This window comes from Corapipo altera, unplaced genomic scaffold, assembly GCF_003945725.1.
Source record: "Corapipo altera isolate COAL_440 unplaced genomic scaffold, ASM394572v1 52b, whole genome shotgun sequence".
In the NCBI taxonomy this organism is placed as follows: Eukaryota; Metazoa; Chordata; class Aves; order Passeriformes; family Pipridae; genus Corapipo; species Corapipo altera.
In genome coordinates, this window is record NW_020884922.1 from 6,628,949 (window position 1) to 6,634,948 (window position 6,000).

Genomic DNA, 6,000 nt, shown 5'->3' on the forward strand with positions numbered 1-6,000 from the left:
CAAATTATCAGAGATTCAGATCATGATTCAACTTCAGAATGAGACTACACGTGTCGTATAGAAAAGACATGTTGCGTTGGGAAAGTACTAGCAGCAAAAGATACTAGAAATATAATTGTCATATTACTAGTGGTTTGTTTGCATTGTAAATAAGCACATCCATAGGTATATTGCAGCATAAACTAAATAATCTACCTTCTCTTGTTCTTTTCTGGTGTGCTATCAAGTTAAAGATGCCTGGTAGAAAAAAAACCAAAAATCACTGATGTAATCAATCAACAAAATTGCTCAAAAAAAAAAGGAAGCTGTGTTACCCCAAGTCACAGCTAAATGAATATGCTATATAAATAGTTGCAGGCATTCTCTTCCTTTATTATTAACATTTCTTCAGGATTACTAGTTTGTCATTCCTACCTTTTCTCTCCTTGTTTGTGTACTTGCATGTGCAGTATTAATTTCCACATAGAATCATAAAATTATAGAATGGTTTGGTTGGAAGGCGACCTTGAAGATCACCTAGTTCCAACCCCTCTGCTATGGGCAGGGACACCAATTAGACCATGTTTCTCAGAGCCCCATCCAACCGGGCCTTGAACACCTCCAGGGATGGGACAGCCCCAGTTTCCCTGGGCAACCTGATCCAGTGCCCCACCACCCTCACAGTAAAGAATTTCTGCCTAATATCTAATCTAAACTTACTCTCTTTCCATTTAAACACATGTCCCCGTCACTGCATGCCTTTGCAAATAGTCTAGCCCCAACTTTCCTGTAAATTCCCTTCAGGTACTGGAAGGCTGCAATTAGGTCATGCTAAAGCTTTCAGCTAAAGGCTGAATAATCCCAATTCTCTCAACTTTTTCTCATAGGAGAAGTGTTCCATCCCTGTGATGAACTTTGTGGCCCTCCTCTAAACTCTCTCCAACAGTTTAATGTCCTTCCTGTTTTGGGGACCCCAGAGCTGGGCGGAGTACTTGAAGTGTTTCCTAGCATTATGTAACAGTTTCATGTAATTCCATCTGATTTTATTTCCCTCTTTTTCATTATTTTTTTTTAACTTAAAATCTGTGCCTTAAGACTGTGTATAATATTCTGTCTTTTATTCCTAGTAGATCCCTGAAAGATGATCTAATGATACGTGAAACAAGACAGTGAGGAACACAATTTGTTTTAAATGCTGTTATGGGATGTAGCTTTTGGTTTCTTGTCAATATTATGCATCAGTACTCAAAATCTCCAATGACATGTGACTTCTGAGAGAAACTTCTGTTTCAAGACTAACAGCATAAAAATATGTGAGAGAGCTGTAACTAGTGAAATTAATTGGGCAGATTGTCAGTTTTCTTAATTCTTTAGTACATCAGTCATTTCAGGTACTTGAGCCTAAAGCAGTGATAGCTGATTTTAAGCTACCATAAGACCAAGCTGAGAAGAATTCTAACTTCCTGACTTCCTGCAGTCTCTGTTTAACAGTTGATACAAATATTGCAATTCTTTGAGCGTGATGATCCAGATAATTCTTTATCTGTCACCTGGTCCATCCGTCAAATCCATGTCTCTCTAGGTTACAGACAGGGATGTCATGCAGGACAGCGTCAAATGCTTTGCACAAGTTCATGTAAATGATGTCAGTTGCTCACCAATGACAAAATCCCATCACAGAAGGTCACTAAATTTACTGGGCACAATTTGCCGTTAGTGAAGCTGTGTTGGATGTCACCAATCACCTCGTTATTTTTCATGTGCCTTAGCACAGTTTTCAGCAGGATCTGCTCCATGGTCTTGGTGGACACAGAGGTGAGACTGACCACCCTGTAGCTGCGTGGGTGTTTTCCTTTTATCCCTTTTCAAAAATGGGGGTTACATTTCACTTTTTCCAATCAGTAAGAATTTCATTGTACTGCCATTACTTCTCAAATATGATGTTGGGCCCTTAGGACCCAACAGATGCATCTCATCAACTCCCATGGACTTGTGCACCTTCACATTCCTCAGAAGTTCTCAAACTTGATTTTCTCCTGCAGTGGACTTCTATTCATTTTCCCAGTCCCCATCTTTGCCTTCTGTGACTCGGATAGTGTGACTGGACTGCTTGCTGGTGAAGACTGAGGTATAAAAGTCACTGAGTACTTCAGCCTTCTCCATGTCCAGGGCAGGAGGTCTCCTATTTCTTTCTATATAGGCCTACATTTTCCCTAGTGTTCTGTTTATCACTGATGTACCTACAGAAGTATTTCTTGTTGCCCTTGATGGCCCTGGACAGGTTTAATTTTATCAGGGCTTTAGCTTTCCTAACATGATCTCCAGCTGCTCAGACAATTTTTCTGTATTCCACCCAGGCTGCCTGTCCTTGCTACCACCCTCTGTAGGCTTACCTTTTGTGTTTGAGTTTGTCCAGGAACGTCTTGTTCATCCATGCAGGCCTCCTGGCATTTTTGCCTGATTTCCTCTTTGTTGGGATGCATCGTTCTGGAGTTTGGAGCAGGTGATCCTTGAATATCAACCAGCTTTCTTGCGTACTCCTTCCCTGCAGGTGTTTATCCCACAGTACTCTATCAAGCATATCCCTGAGGAGGTCAAAGTCCGCTCTCCTGAAACATGAGGTAGTGAGTTTGGTGTGTGCCCTCCTTGCTGCCCTAAGGATTTTGAACTCTGCCATTTCATGGTCACTGCAGCCCAGGCAGCCAAATACCTGTGTAAAAAAATCAGAGCTGAAGAGAAGTGCTGAGTAAATAATGGATTTTTCAGTTCACTGGAGGGTCTCAAAAGAGCAAGAGAATCTTTCCAGCAATATTTAAGAGGAAGTTTTTTCTCTAAACTTAGGGTGAAAGAGAAAATAAAGGAAAAATCAGTTAAGCAAACCCAACTGTTATATATAAAACTGTTCCCCCTAGATTCTGAATTCTTAGAATGAAAAGTAACCTCAGATCAAATTATTTTTTGCATAATATAAAAATAGTCTCTCAAATATTTTGATGGCAGAAGGGAATAAATTTTTGAAAAATAAATGGGACACAATCTATGTCTAAAAATGTATATACACATGCAAGAAACATCACCTAAAGACTTTTCAGAATGATACCAAATCAGTGTGATAGGTGATAAGTGAGAAATTATGTGGTTCAGGTCGGCATAAGTTGTCATGAAAAATTCATTACTCTGTTATCTGAATATGCCTCCTATGTTAAAATATGCAATAAAAGTCCACAGCCATATATTAAATAAATGTTATATCCATTTGAACCCCTTTCATTCTGAGGTCTGACATAAAATACAGACAGTAAAATAATTTTCCAGTGACTGAACTTATAACTGTGATTGGTGGTTTTGGTATTAACCACCGCCCATTGCTTTTTGCAACCACATTCTTTGATGCAATATCTGTAGTACTGATTCAGGAATAACCTGTTTTATTTTTATGTTTTTAAAGTTGTTCATTCTTTTCTCAAAGCTGTAGCTTAACTCCTAATAGTTATAAGCAATGTCTTGAAACTTTCTATTGTGAGGTCCTCACAAAACCAGTTGAGAGAAGAGACACTTGACAGTTCAAGTAGGAGCAGAGAACAAAGAATTCTCAAGTTAATTTAGCTGTAGTTCTACTTTCACTGTCTTTCATTTAGTTCTAATGGGATTGATCCATTTTGATGAATCTACAATCAACCTAAATTCATGAAAACTGAAGACCATGGGCTTGAATAATGGTACAACACCAATAAATTCCTACTGATTTTCAATTTGCCAAAAGGACTAAAAAAAGCATAAAAATTCACATTTCTTAATTAAAAAAAAGTTTATAAAATAAATTTTAAATTCATGTTATCTAAATTTATGTTTAGAGTTTACATTTTGAAGAAAAGAAATTCTGAAAAGTATGCTAGATTTCACAGAAATTGTGTTGTGCATTTTCTTATATTCATTTTTTTTTTCATGTCACATTCTGTTGTAGCCAATTGCAACCTGGGAAGCATTTATCTTAATCCTTTAACTTCACCAGTTGTCCAGAGCTGACTCAATATTGTCTATTAAGAGAAAAAAAGAAACATAAGGAAAGGTAATTCTAAGGGTATGTTTTATTTAAGAATTCAGGCTCATTGACATGAGGCAGAATTGTTCTGTTTTTTCCCATGAGAAAGATTTACTAACATTGCTATATGTTGAAGTTTCTTTGGTTTAATTATGATTAATTTTTTTCCAGTTAAAACCCATTTTATCACCTTATCTCTCATGACCATGCTTTTAAAATTGCACTGATCCCAGCTTGAAGATGACCTACCAGAACCTGGAGAGGAGCTCATTAATGTGACAATATGCCTCTATGCCCTGAGGTTTTTCTATAATCTATTTGATCACCTTTAACTTTTCATATAATTTATCCTTCTGAATTCCAAAAGCAAACTTTACTGTAAGGTCACAAGAGACCTTTTGTGCAGCAACTAAGCAGGGTTTCTAAAAAAATCAAGGAGTTAGTTGCCATGTGATTCTACCTATACTGTACTCCCCTGAGCTTCAGGATCTAACTCATTCCTTTAAAGCTGCTGGACCTTTCCACAGAACTCCAAAACAGTTAAGCTCTGCCTTCTCAAGAATCTGTGCATGAGAAAAGCAGGAGAAATGCTATCTTAGGGAGAGTTATCTTCCTCCTTAACTCATGCTTGTGATTATCTCTGAAAAATGCTGCCAGGGCTATGAAACCCCTTTGGATATGTCCATAAGGGTGATCAGTTTGCAGCATATTTATGCGGTATGCGGCATGTTTTGTTGATACGATTATGCCTATTCAGTTGTCTCATGGGTCCTATTAACAGAGGATGCTACAAAGAAGCCAGCCAAAATAAGTGATATATTAGTTCCTCTCTAACCTTGAGGTTAAATTCAAAGAGCTGCTGGCATTCAATTCAATAACTAATAACAAGGGCTCCTCTTTCATTGTTGCAGCTTCTGGAAGAACAAAGCAGATCAGAGGAAAAGAACAGATGAACAATAAATATCTATTGAACTGTAAAAAACTTAGTCAATTTATCACCCGTCACTTCACGAATGGATATTTTCTGTGCTTGCACTAAACTTCTAAAAAAATCCTTTTCCAAAAGCTTTGATTCTTTTATGTGTTTACTGATATGAAATACACCTGGTTTTGATTTAGTTGGCATGTTTTCTTACTTGCTCAAATATATTGTCTATTCTGCAAATGGTAAGAAAGAAGGGAAGACATTGACATGGAGGGGTTTTTTTAAGGGAAAGTGTGCTTCAATAGCAAAAGTTTAATTTCTCATTCACTCCAAGAAATAAAATAAAAGGAATTTCACAGGCACATCTTACAGACCAAATGCACAAATTCTCTTAAGCTGTTTTCATGATTTTATGCAATGGAATTTGATTTCAGTTATTTATTTTGTTTTGTTATCTGCTGAAGTATTCAAAATTATGGATGTCACAAGGGTAATTTAACTAACAAAACAGAAAGATGAATATTTATTCAGTCTAAACATCATTGGTGAGGAAAAAAAAGGACAAACAAACAAACAAACAAAAAGCCCAAGAGCCTCCTCCCCCCAACACCACCACCAACAATAAACTCAAAATGACAGCAAATGACCCAACTCATCCCAAAACTTTTTCAGAGAAATTCAGTTTTTGTCATATAGGATAGATTCCTTGAGGCTTCCAAGTTTCTAGGTGCTAGTAGATGAAGAAGGTGCCCCAATTCTAAATCATCTTTCTTTATGTAACCCTTCCTTATGAGAAATAAGAAATAGTTATTTGGAAAACAATCGATCTCTTTTTAAATGAAAGAATTCAGTTTAGAAATAAAACCCTACAGGTATATACTTACATGTAGTATTAGCCCAAGATTTCAAGGACTAGAGCAGATAAGGTCTTTTGCTTCAGAACTTTCAGAGGAACTTTAAGGGGTAGTAGAAAGAACTGGTGAATTTATTGCCAGACTGTCAGGATCCTTCTTGTGTTTTTCAGAAAGGAGAGACTGCCTATCACAGAGCTCCC